The sequence below is a fragment of the Gavia stellata genome, unplaced genomic scaffold (assembly GCF_030936135.1).
Source record: "Gavia stellata isolate bGavSte3 unplaced genomic scaffold, bGavSte3.hap2 HAP2_SCAFFOLD_52, whole genome shotgun sequence".
NCBI classification, from domain to species: domain Eukaryota; kingdom Metazoa; phylum Chordata; class Aves; order Gaviiformes; family Gaviidae; genus Gavia; species Gavia stellata.
Genome location: NW_026777025.1, coordinates 188,285 through 201,978, shown reverse-complemented (window position 1 = coordinate 201,978; position 13,694 = coordinate 188,285). Strand labels below are relative to the sequence as shown.

General features: G+C 49.3%; 1 pseudogene; it reads left to right on the top strand.

Moving 5' to 3' along the window:
• LOC132321601 (ATPase family AAA domain-containing protein 2-like) overlaps positions 1-13,694 on the top strand; it is a 240,395-nt pseudogene that overhangs the window by 56,234 nt on the left and 170,467 nt on the right.

Below are 13,694 nucleotides of genomic sequence, written 5' to 3'. Positions count from 1 at the left end.
CCGAGCTGAGTTGTGTTGTAAGGACACCATAATTTACATTGGTTCATATACTCTGGAAATGAGGAAAAAAACCAGCTGTAGAATTTGTTTGCTTTAATAACTAAGCGTGGGATGTTCCAATGTTTTGAATGTCCAACTGGTAGCTCCACTGACTAAAGAGGGAGGCTGAGTTTCTAACTGAAGTAGTTAAATACCCGAAGTTAACCTTTTTGAATGCCTTACAGAAACCAAAGAGCCTTTCTTTCTGGTTATTTATTCAGAATGCAGTTTTGTGGTTAGGACCCAAATGTCGTCAGGTTAGAATAGCTTAAAACAGCAAGACTAAGCCATTAGTATTTTCTGCTTCCTACCACTTGCATATCCTTACTTCCTGATGTTTTTCTAAATGTTATGTGATAAATTTTGGTCTTACAAATTTATTAGCCTTAATTAGATACGTGATACCAGACAATTTACTTGCTGCTAGATGTCATGCATTCCTTTCCGAACAAAACAGAAACTTTAATCGACTCCTTCCCAACTGCCTTTGCTATCCCTTGGGGTCTTGTTAAGCTTGTTCAAGGTTTCTGGCTTCTAGATCACAATGATTATGAAGTAAGTATGTAACAGTTTAGCAAGACATACATTGCAGTACAAAGCGATAATCTAGAAAGCAATTTTAATAAATTGGTGCTTAGCTAGTAACAGGTGATAAAACATCAGAAGCTTTTTTGTAATACTGCCACGACATCTTCAGCAATAAATTATGCTTTGAAATGTTTGTTTCAATGACTTTGACAGGCAGTTGGTGAAAAGGAAGACAAAGTCCACTTTAATAATGCTTGATATTTGACTTTTCAAAGCCATCCGTTTAGGCTGTTTTCAGCAGACCAGTTGAGCACTTTCTCCAAAACAGTGGTTTAGGTACTTTAAATATTAAAGCTAAGATCATAGCAGCCAGAGTTGAGACAGAAGACTGCAAAAGTGACTTTTCAACCTAATCCATGTTCTTTCTGATGCTGAAGGTTGTTCTTTGCCTGTCACAGCGTTGATGGAATCGGTTAGTCTGGGAGAAGAACTTATTATTTAGCGGTGTTTGTATGCAGAGATTTGATGGACCTAGAAAAGTGTGACCTACTCCTTTTAAAACACTCACTTTGTTCTGTATGGCTAACTGAATGCTCTAATGCTTTTTCCTGCAAATACTTGTTATCTACATGTCCCATATCAGGTATTTCATTGGTTAGTCACCTAAGTTTATTTAACACCCGTTCACCCTTCCTTAAGAAACTTTTGAATATTTTTGTTGCCTGCGTGTATGTATGTATCTTAGTAAACGTGATCTCTGACTTCTACAGAATTCGCTGGCCCTGCTCTTTCATCCAGCTACAATCAAAACTGTGTCATGGCAACATATGAGAATTCTTCAGTCCCTCATGTGCCAAGGAGAGCATAGGCGAGCCCTCAGATACGTACAGATGATGAAGCCCTCAATGTCAAGCAGTAGTGAAGCGCGGCTTTTCCTCACTGTGTTGTTGTCCAATAGGTAAAGAAATATATCCCCCCGTTTTGGCGCTCAAATATTGTGACAGGTGGAGAACAAATAATACAAATCACGACGCCCTAAATTTCCTTTAAACTTTGAATACCACAACTTTGGGGCATCTTTTTGGCTATACTATTAATATTCCTTTACGTCTCACAAAAATTAATTGCAGGTGCATGGTGGAGGCTTGGGGTCTGTTGAAGCAACATACCACTAATTTAAACCCAGAAGAGCTGTTAAAACACATGTTTGAAGTCTGTCAGGAGGTGGGACTAATGGAAGACTTACTGAAGCTACCTTTCACAGGCCCTGAACGAGTAAGTGTGGACAAGAAAATAAAAATCTTAATCGTCTCTTTGAACAGAGAAGAGGCAGATTCATAATCGATTTTTGAAATGTGTTATTTCTCATAGGAGTGTTTGGAGAAGTTTTTACAGACCACTGCTGGTGTTCAGAATCGCAAACTTCTTTTAGTCCAGCATCTGCAGCGTACCAACTATATCCCAGCACGACAGTTGAATCAGACAATGAAGGTTAATCGCATGGTAAGTGTCAAGTGTGCAAGGTTCTCTTAGGTGTTACTAACCATTTTTGATAGTACTCAACAATGCTTGGGGTTTTATACCGTTCTTTGAAATACTAGGAATAAGCTTCTACACCTTAAGTTACAGCCGAACCTAAAAGTTGAACAAAATATTCCACTACTCCAAAGCGTGTGCTGATGGGTAGCACTTGCTGCTGTTCTGTGCGGTGGATGCATTTTACTGTATCTGCAGAGGATGTTTATTCACTCATTAGAAATAGCACAGGCAGTTCCGTGCAACGAACTTCTTGTAATTCGTCAGCGTTCTGCTTTACGCTTTTCATTCATCAGAATGATCGTGATCCTCGCTTGAGAGAGAGAGCACTTGCCAGAAATTCTGTATTAGACCAATATGGCAAGATCCTTCCTAGAGAAAGGAAGCTGGATGTAGAGAGAGCCAAGCCTTACCATTTGCCTTCATCTGTCTTAAGAGAAGGTAATTTTTCGGGGGGGAAATACAATGGACAGCTAACCATCGCTTTGATTACACGAGGCTGAGGGTTTTTCCCTCTCGCTTTACAGTCGCAAGACCAAAGCCATTATCAACAGTAACAAAAGAAGCTAATGCAGGAAACGTGCACCCAAGAGCAACTTTCATCAGTAATGTATTGTCCAAAATTGGAGAAGTATGGGTAGCAAACGAGCAGAAAAACAGTTTCTCACTGCATGATAGGTAAGCAGCCTTCTAACAAAGTTTAGTCTTGAGCTACATGTTTGGAGAGAGAGAGAAAAATCCATTTGAATTGTGTTAGCGTTTTGGAGGGAAGGTGCGCCTGAATAGAGCTTTGTCTGGCTTTTTTGCGCATACAATATGTAGCATTTAAGAATCAATACATCGTAAGTAATATTTGGAGAGTGAGTTTTTCTGCTATGATAATAGAGCGGAAAAGAGGCTAGTAGTTGTCAGATGATTTTCCTGCAGGTGGTATGGTCAAATAAACTTGGATTCTGGTATGTTTGGACTTCAGGGGAATGAAAGTCATTTACATTTTCCTTTTAATTCTAGTCCTGGAGTGACAGAACCACCAGTCATAACACATCCTCTCCCTGATGCAGAGTCGCGCAATGCATCTGTTGGGGCACGAGTTAGAGAATTTTTAGGAAAATGTTCCAGGTATAGTAGATCTACACAATGAATATTTCAAAAAGGTGTTGCTTCTCATATATATATATTTGTGTACGTGTGTGGGTGTGTACACTTCCTGTGCTTGCAAAGCGTTCTGTTTGCATTTAGTTTTGTGTCTGTTAAAGAAAAGGCCAACTTAGGGACACAACTAAGTGGAGAATTTGAAGTGGTCCCAGCATTGAAATGTGGATGCATTTTCTTCTGACACGAGAATGACATCACTTGTGCAACTTAACATTGGATTACTCTTGCCTCAGAGGCAGTGATTTAGGAAATTAAGTATGAAATGCAACGAAATAATTGAAAAGAAGAAAATGCCTCTGACTTGTTGGTGGGCCTGAGACATCACCCCAACAGGGAGGGTTCACCTGTATTTCTTGTTCATGGAATGTTTTTGTTACGTACCATCTCAGATTTCTTGAATGCAGCATGATTCTTTCCATTGATTTATTTCTTTTCGTATTTTAAATTGTGTCCCTTAACAGATTGCTGGATTTGGTGGTTCGTCCTGTTCCTTCACGCTCTGCAGCACGGGGTGGTAGCTCACATTCACCATGCAGAGCTTCTACTTCATTAATGCCATCCAGCCCACTGAAACCAAATACGCATGGTTCCGTCTCACAAAAGAAGTTTTCAGGAGCATCAGAGCTGAATTTACTAGAGACTCCTCTTGTGGTTAAGGTTCGTACTGTAAGAAACCGGTAACAACCAACCAAACAAAAAGCCTGTAAACTTTGTTTAAAATGAAACCACCAGAAAAGTCTTTAGAAACAAACACTGATTGGTCTTGAGGAACGGAAAAAGGTTTTCGGTGTCCCAGACTTCAGATGAAGTTAAATAGGCTGTCAGTTAGTTAGCTCGTCTCGGCTTTGGGAACAGAAATCTCAGAAATAGAGCATGTGATTGCGTACACTGAATACTCTGGTCTCTGTCCCTTAACCGCATAAACTTTTCTCTGTAGGAGAGAGTACATTGTATGTTTCTAACTTTACATTCCGTGGTGATGTGAAAGGAAACGCAGTATTTCGCTGTCCTCAGTTTTGTCTCGCTCAGTTGGAAGTTAGTCTGTTTGGTAATTAATAATGCATTAACAGATGTTTTTTAACTCTAGGTCATTGAAGATAGTGCGGGTAAGGCACAAACCTCAGAAGCTCCTAAGAGAAGAACAATAAGCGTTCCACATGCTAAACCAGAAAAAACGGCTACTCATGAGCAAACACCCGCCCGGACGGCTGGGGAATCAAGCACACCCAGGAGTACAGGAGGGACAGGGCGGTGCGGCAGGAAGAGACGCGCAGTATTGGAGGAGAGCACGGGGGAGGAGGCCTTCCCCCAAGGACCTGGTGGCAATCCTTTGCTGCCTGAAGGCATAAATCCACCAGGACGTGCCAAAATACTTAGAATTTTAGCAGATCGTATGGCAAGAATATGCCCAGTGTGCAAACAAGGCCACAGATAGATAAGCAGTTTAATTCCCCCGTCAGAAGTTCCTTTTGTTGGGAATTGTTCCATTGTTAGGCAATGCTTGTAACCTGTTAGCCTAGGCCAAACAGAAAATACTACCAAAAAAATAGAATTTCAAGTAATAAGCTAGCATTTGTTTCTTATTTGGTTTGTACTTTTGTCTTCTGTGCAAATCTTCCAGGTTTCCATTCCAGAAATGCTTTTTTCACCAAAGTAGTCAAGGTACTGAGCCTCTTTGATACGCTTGGCGAGAACTGTACCATGGTTCCTTTTGAATTAAAGCTGTTCCTAAAAGAAAACGCATTTTCCAGTGCACTGTGCTATGCGGCTGACCGGTATGTGAGGTAGAGGGAAGAAGGCATGTGATGGTTACTGATCCGTCCCTTCGTTCAGGTCACTTCCTCCTTGGCTCTGTTATCACCGGGCATGGGTCAAGAGCAGGCTTCTCCCACAGCAGTCATGGATGCCCTGGCCCCCTCCCAGAACACACTGGGATCATTCCCAGTCCAAACTGGATCCGATGGCCTCCTCCAAGTATGGACTGGGATCATTCCGTCTCCAAACTGGATCCCCTTGCCCCCTCCCAGTACAGACTGGGATCATTCCCAGTCCAAACTGGATCCCCTGGCCCCCTCCCAGGACAGACTGGGATCATTCCCAGTCCAAACTGGATCTGGTGGCCTCCTCCCAGGACAAAATGGGCCATGTCCCAGTCCAAATGGGATCCCCTGGCCCCCTCCCAGGACAGACTGGGATCATTCCCAGTCCAAACTGGATCTGGTGGCCTCCTCCCAGGACAAACTGGGATCATTCCCATTCCAAACTGGATCCCCTGGCCCCCTCCCAGGACAGAGTGGGATCATTCCCAGTACAAACTGGATCCCCTGGCCCCCTCCCAGGACAAACTGGGATCATTCCCAGTCCAAACTGGATCCCCTTGCCCCCTCCCAGGACAGACTGGGCCCTGTCCCAGTCCAAACTAGATCCCCTGGCCCCCTCCCAGGACAGACTGGGATCATTTCCAGTCCAAACTGCATCCCCTGGCCCACTCCCAGGACAGACTGGGATCATCCCCAGTCCAAACCGGAACCCCTGATCCCCTCCCAGGACAGACTGGGACCATTCCCAGTCCAAACTGGATCCCCTGGCCCCCTCCCAGGACACAATGGGCCATGTCCCAGTCCAAACTGGATCCCATGGTCCCTGCCCACTACAGAATGGTCTGTGACCCAGTCCAAAATGCATCCCCTATCCCCATCCTAGGACAGACTGGGATCATTCCCAGTCCAAACTGGATCCCCCGGACCCCTCACAGGACAGACTGGGATCATTCCCAGTGCAAACTGGATTCCCTGGCCCTCTCCCAGGACAGACTGGGATCATTCCCAGTCCAACCCGGATCCCCTTGCCCCCTCCAAGGAAGACTGGGATCATTCACAGTCCAAAATGGATCCCCTGGCCACCTCCCAGGACTGACTGGGATCAATCCCAGTCCAAACTGGATCCGGTGGCCTCCTCCCAGTACAGAGTGGGATCATTCCGAGTCCTAACTGGATCCCCTTGCCCCCTCCAAGGACAGACTGAGCCCTGTCCCAGTCCAAACGGGATCCCCTGGCCCCCTCCCAGGACAGACTGGGATCATTCCCAGTCCAAATTGGATCCCCTGGCCCCCTCCCAGGACAGACTGGGATCATTCCCAGTCCAAACTGAATCCCCTGGTCCCCTCCCAGGACAGACTGGGAGCATCCCCAGTCCAAACTGGATCCCCTGGTCCACTCCCAGGACAGACTGGCCTTGTCCCTGTCCATACTGGATCCCCTGGCCCCCTCCCAGGACAGACTGGGATCATTCCCATTCCAAACTGGATCCCCTGGCCCCCTCCCAGGACAGACTGCAATCATTCCCAGTTCAAACTGGATCCCCTGGCCCCCTCCCAGGACAGACCGGGATCATTCCCAGTCCAAACTGGATCCCCTGGCCCTCTCCCAGGATAGACTGGGATCATTCCCAGTGAAACTGGATCCGCTGGCCCCCTCCCAGGACAGACTGGGATCATTCCCAGTCCAAACTGGAGCCCCTGGCCACCTCCCAGGACAGACTGGGATCAATCCCAGTCCAAACTGGATCCCCTGGCCCGTTCACAGGACAGACTGGGATCATTCCCAGTCCAAACTGGATCCCCTGGCCCCCTCCAGGAACAGACTGGGATCATTCCCAGTCAAACTGGATCCGCTGGCCCCCTCCCAGGACAGACTGGGATCATTCCCAGTCCAAACTGGATCCCCTGGCCCCCTCCCAGGACAGACTGGGATCATTCCCAGTCAAACTGGATCCGCTGGCCCCCTCCCAGGACAGACTGGGATCATTCCCATTCCAAACTGGATCCCCTGTCCCCCTCCCAGGACAGACTGGGATCATTCCCATTCCAAACTGGATCCCCTGTCCCCCTCCCAGGGCAGACTGGGATCATTCCCATTCCAAACTGGAGCCCCTGGCCCCCTCCTAGGACACAATGGGACCTGTCCCAGTTCAAACTGGATCTCCTTGTCCCCTCCCAGGACAGACTGGACCCTGTCCCATTCCAAACTGGATCCCCTGGCCCCCTCCCAGGACAAACAGGGATCATTCCCTGTCCAAACTGGATCCCCTGGCCACCTCCCAGTACAGACTGGGATCATTACCAGTCCAAACTGGATCCCCTGCCCCATTCCCAGTATGGACTGGAATCATTCCCAATCCAAAGTGGATCCTCTAGACCCCCCCCAGGACAGACTGGGATCATTCCCAGTCCAAATTGTATCCCTTGGCGCCCTCCCACTACAGACTGGGATCATTCCCAGTCCAAACTGGATCCCCTGGCCCCCTCCCAGGACAGACTGGGATCATTCCCAGTCCAAAATGGATTCCCTGGCCCCCTCCCAGGACAGAGTGGGCCCTGTCCCAGTCCAAACTGGATCCCTTGGCCCCCTCCCAGGACAGACTGGGATCATTCCCAGTCCAAACTGGATCCCCTGGCCCCCTCCCAGGACAGAGTGGGCCCTGTTCCAGTCCAAACTGGATCCCTTGGCCCCCTCCCAGGACAGACTGGGATCATTCCCAGTCCAAACTGGATCCCCTGGCCCCCTCCCAGGACAGAGTGGGATCATTCCCCGTCCAAACTGGATCCGATGGCCTCCTCCCAGTATGGACTGGGATCATTCCCAGTCCAAACTGGATCCCCTTGCCCCCTCCCAGGACAGACTGGGCCCTGTCCCAGTCCAAACTAGATCCCCTGGCCCACTCCCAGGACAGACTGGGATCATCCCCAGTCCAAACCGGAACCCCTGGTCCCCTCCCAGGACAGACTGGGACCATTCCCAGTCCAAACTGGATCCCCTGGCCCCCTCCCAGGACACAATGGGCCATGTCCCAGTCCAAACTGGATCCCCTGGCCCCCTCCCAGGACAGACTGGGATCATTCCCAGTCCTAACTGGATCACCTGGCCCCTTCCCAGTACAGACTGGGCCCTGTCCCAGTCCAAACTGGATCCCCTGGCCCCCTCCCAGGACAGACTGGGATCATTCCCAGTCCAAACTGGAGCCCCTGGCCCCCTCCCAGTATGGATTGGGATCATTCCCTGTCCAAACCTGATCCCCTTGCCCCCTCCAAGGAAAGACGGGCATCATTCACAGTCCAAACTGGAGCCCCTGGCCCACTCCCAGGACAGACTGGGATCATTCCCAGTCCAAACTGGATCCCCTGGACTCCTCCCAGGACAGACTGGGATCATTCCAAGTCCAACCTGGATCCCCTGGCCCCCTCCCAGGACAGACTGGGCCCTGTCCCAGTCCAAACTGGATCCCCCGGCCCCCTCCAGGAACAGACTGGCATCATTCCCAGTCCAAACTGGATCCCTTGGCCCCCTCCCAGGACAGACTGGGATCATTCCCAGTCCAAACTTGATCCCCCGGCCCTTTCCCAGGACAGACTGGGATCATTCGCAGTCCAGCCTGAGCAAGCAGGTCTGACCTCAGAGCTGACTGTGCTGTGAGTAGCACGTTGGACTGCAGACCTCCTGAGCTCCTGCCCAAGCTGAGCCATTCTATGTTTGTACAGGCAGTACATAAAGAAATGATAGCTAGTTGGTATTAAAGCGTTATTGTTGTTGCTTTAGTAAATAACTTAAATGCTAGTTTTTGGGGGGGGTGGTTTCTGTGTCTTCAAGTTAATGATTTTAATAGCGCTTTTTTGATAGCATATCCTTATACCCAATGGTCTCTCTTTTATACAGCTCAGGGAGGACAGACTTCATCCCTGTTTGGGTGTATTCAGAGCAATCTTTTCATCCTTTTAGTCGAAGTTCATAGAGCTAACATAGCTCTGAGTTTGTTATACACAAATGTAAAGTTAATTTGGCGATTTTTACCTTTGCTTTACCTCCTGCAGTGGAGGAGAAACGTTTTTTGGTAGTAAGACAGGGCAATCACTTTTTTTATTTACCTATCACTCACCTAACAACGACCTGCAATATTTTACAGGAAGGAAACTTCATTTACTGGGGAAGGCAAGGTCCCTTTAGGTCGGCGAGACTTTCTTAAGGACTACAGGGATGCTGCTGGTCAGCTGCTAGGTGAATCCAGAGCCATATTCCAAGTGTGACAAAGAAATAACGTCTTCCGAGGAAATACAAATCTATTCGTGTTCAGGCCCTGGTTTTTTATGTGATGCATCTTTCACTCTCTACCTGTTCTCCTCCCCTGGCGGGGGCCGGAGGGAGAGCCTTTCGCGCTAGTTGTGGGACGCACAACAGGAGCAGAGCCATCAACATGTGCGAAGTCTTTGTGAGGGACCGCGCGACATTTGCGTGTCCCCAGTCGATGAGCTCAGCAGGTGCGCGGGGCCCTCCTCCGGTAGAGGGTGAGGAGGAGGCACTTCCGCGTAGTATTTCTCCGGTTTGGCTTAGAACCGCTCACTGCCGCTTTTTCCGCGTCCTGCAAGGGGTTCCGCGGCAGACTCTTTTTTTTCCTCTCTTTTTTTTTTCTTTTTTTCTCTTCTTTTTTTTTTTTCGCTCTTTTATTTTTTTTTTCTCTCTCGAGATCGATGTGCTGCGGGTTTGATTGTGCATCCCTGGGCGGCGGGGCCGCGCACCAGCGGGGAGGGCCGGGCCCATGGCGGCCTCCCGCCTCCGCCGCGCTGCGCGCCCGGCACGGCGGCCCCGCACCCTCACCCGCACCGGCACCGCCGCGCTGCCGGAGGCCACGTCTGTCCAGCTGGGTTTGGCTGGCGGGTGCCGCGGGCGGCGCACCACAAGACAGTCCTGTAGGGTTGGTAGTCATGAACGCCGCAGCAGCAGCACGTCGCTCTGCTGCATTTCCCTCAAAGTCTCTGAGGTGAACCTCCGCGCAGTGGAGAATTTGACCACCTCCCTGGATCCCTTCCAGCGCCTTCGAGGTAGACAGGTCATAACTCAGTCCTCTCGTAGAGAGCAGATGTCGGAGAAACGTGGGCACTGCCGCCTCTTAACCTCCAAAGTCCCGCCATTCCGAGACAGAAAACAGCGTGTGCGTGTCAGAAAAATGACCCCATCGCTGTCCCAACCTAATTAACTTGACCAGCCGCTTTACAGGTGCTTCAGTCCCTCTCTCAGAGAGGATTCCGGCAAGCAAGGTGGCCGCAGCTTCTGTTTCCATAGCCGCGCCTGAGGGGTGAGGAGCGACCTCACACACCGGTGTCTGCCCCACTTCTTGTGCCCGAGCAGCACCTCCCTCAGCCGTGGTTTCCCACTCCCCTCCTCTAGCTGCTTACCGCAGTCTCGGAGACCTCAGTCGAGCTGAACCATCCTCTGCTACCAGATGTTGGAGAGGGAGACGGACCCGGAGTAACGATGGAATCTCAATATGAGTATAGTCGTTCTCCCCTTTATTCAAGCTTAGAGTATATATAGACAGATGCCAAGAACACGCGTCCGCAACAGTTGTATGATTGGCTTACAGCCTCTGTTCACGCGCCAAGGCGGCGAGTGAGATTGGTACAGTGCTCTTGTGCACGCACAGGAGCACTTCTCCTCTTCGCGAATGTAGCTCCTTCTTCTTGTTTACCATTCCACTGTCTCTTATCACAACAGGCTTTCAAGGACAGTTAACGGTTTCCTCTGAGCCTTCCCTCTCATCAGAGACTGGGTTGCTCATGGGAATCAGATCGTGTCCCTTGTTACTAAGCCATTCCTCCACAGAACACCACCATGGTTCCAGAAATTCCTTCATTTTACTAATGACTAAAGCCAATCATCTTGCAAACCTACAAACAGCGGTCCCAAGGGAGGCCCTTTGAGCTCTCCTGGACCGCAGCGGGCTACGACCAGCATCTCCCTCTGAGTGGGACGCCTCTCAGAATTTCACAAACTCTCCGGTTTGTGAAATTTGGAGGACTGCCACCGAAAGCTGGTGACGAAACCTGGGCTGAAAACCTCCCCTCCTGGAGGCTCAACCCTGGCCCCCTGAGAAATACTGAGACATTTGAAGTGAATATTTCACGGAACTCGAGGGGAATTTTTAACAGGTATACCTTTGTATATGTATCTATAGCTTTATGTCTGTGTGCGTGCGTGTGTGGATCAATCTGTAATCAGGCTATTGTTGTGATTAGCTTGCTTCAGGCGATTGTGATTAGCTCGCTTTGTAAATCCTAAAATTAATCCATGATTAAGTGCTGCCTATAACTTATAATTTACCTCAAACGGTGAACGAACCTCAAATTGCTGCTAAATACACATAGTCCTTAGATGAAACGCATTGACCGAGTCTGGGACTAGGATTACACCTAGCCGCACCTAGACTGCTCTCTGAGAAGGAGCTTAGAAAGCAAGGGGGTCAATTCCGACCCTCGTGACTCAACGGGAGGAACTCTTCATCCCTTGTACCTTCTCTTTTCCTTTAGAGGTAAAGCGTTGACCAAGCCTTGGAGTGAGTCTGGGTTCAGCGGCAGCTAATCTCCTCTTTGAGAAGTTTAGAAAGCAAGGGAGTCCATTCTGAGCCTCGTGACTCAATGGGAGGGTCTTCCTTATTCTTTACCCCTTTGTTTCTCCGCTCTCTCCCTCTGTATAAATCATTCTGAGTTGATTCTCATTTGATTTCCCTTTGTATGTTTTAGTAAGTAGTAGAGTGAACCTTGCCATCGAATTCTGTTGAGTCGCATTTTTATAAACTTCTATTAAAATCGCTTTTCCCAATACCCTTGATGGTGATTCTTTAAGCGGCCTAAACCACTCATTTATGAGAAGCCCTCAGCAGGCCCTACTAAACGTCCAGGACACTTGATTCCTGCTATGGCCTTCCACGCTCAGTGACTTTCCCCTGGGAGATGGTAAGTGTGCAGCAACGGTAATAAGTTTATTCTTGCATCTCAATTTCAGCGTGGTTGCAGAGGGACTTCCAGGAGAGACCATCTTCTAGGAAGGCTTTTGCTAAGTGTGATGACGTTAACAAGCACCTGATGCCACACAGGTTCATTTCTTTCTCAGTCCTAACTCAGGAATGCTTTGAACATTGACTGCAAAATGTTCCCATGCAACACCCCACCTTCATTTGCTAGAAGTGGGCATGGGATGAGGAGGCACAGCCAGCCAGGTAGATGTGACCACAGGTGGATGGGCAAGGAGATCACTAGAGACACTTGCTTCTATCAGTTTCACTTTTCTGGGCGTGATTTACATAAGACCCCAGCAGCTGTTATTCAATGATGCACATACTCTGTCCTGTACTTCTAAAAAGTGCTCTAGGGCTAATGGATTCTATATTACCATTTGTGATAATAACTTGATTTCTTCCCGTAGGGCTGTAATACTAGCTGCGCTTTCAGTAATGGCTTTTTCTAATTCCCTTGACACATTTGCAATAGCTCTTTCTAGTTCTGCAACCCCTAACTGTGGGATAAAAGCTGTTACAGACAGGTGGAACTTAGTGCCACATGCTATCAGAGGGCTGTAACACTTTTTCTTGTAGATAGCAGTAGATAGACCCAGGGGTCTCCTTTCAGACTAGCGACAAACCCTTCTTGGCAGCAGGGTGGTATCCTTCCTTTCTTCAATGAAAATTCCTAACGTAGATGCCCGTCCTTGTACCACTGAGAATTCAATGGGACAGATACCCAGGGGAGTTGATTTCTGGAAGAGGATGGGCTTTTAGGGCATATGCAACAGTTGGGCTTATTTGCCTCTCCTGCTGTAGCTGGACTGTGGCTATGGCCGGATTATGGAACGAATATGTATAATCCATATTCCACCACTGGCTTTTAAGCAATGCTACCCTATTAAAACCTGGGCTTCCAAACCACTACGAACAGGAAAAACAAACAGACACAAAGAGCAAAACCGACTCCCTTGGATATAGAGGACAGCACTGAAATCAAAAGGCTTTCCTGACTTAGGAAACCCAAAAGGCATTGAAAGATCTAAACTAAGCTGTCGTGGAAGCTCGTCCTCGTTAGCCGAGGGCCCCAGGAAAAGGCCGCTGCATCTCCCCAGGCTGCCTTGCCCTGCCTGGCTGCTGAGAGGAGGGGACAGCGGGTGGTGCCAGCCTGGGGTGACAGGAGGGACAGCGGGCGGTGAGAGGCCTGGGGGGTGACAGGACACCGGGCGGTGATGGGCCGGGGGGCAGCAGGGACACGAGCAGCCGGGGGCAGTGACAGGCCCGGGGCTGACGGGCGGTGACATGGACTGGTAACGGCCCTCCCCTATGGGGCGCTCAGACTTCGGAAGAAGATGGCGGGGCCGCCGCGCTCACGTGACACGGGCCTGTTGTCAAAATGCACTGGGTGCGGGGGGCTGTTGTGCGTGCGCAATGGTTGTCGGCCCAGAAAACCCTCTGCGGAATGTTGAGGCAGGGGAAACCCCTCTGCGGAATGTTGAGGCAGGGGAAACCCCTCTGCGGAATGTTGAGGCAAGGGAAACCCCTCTGCGGAATGTTGAGGCAGGGGAAACCCCTCTGCGGAATGTTGAGGCAAGGGAAACCCCTCTGCG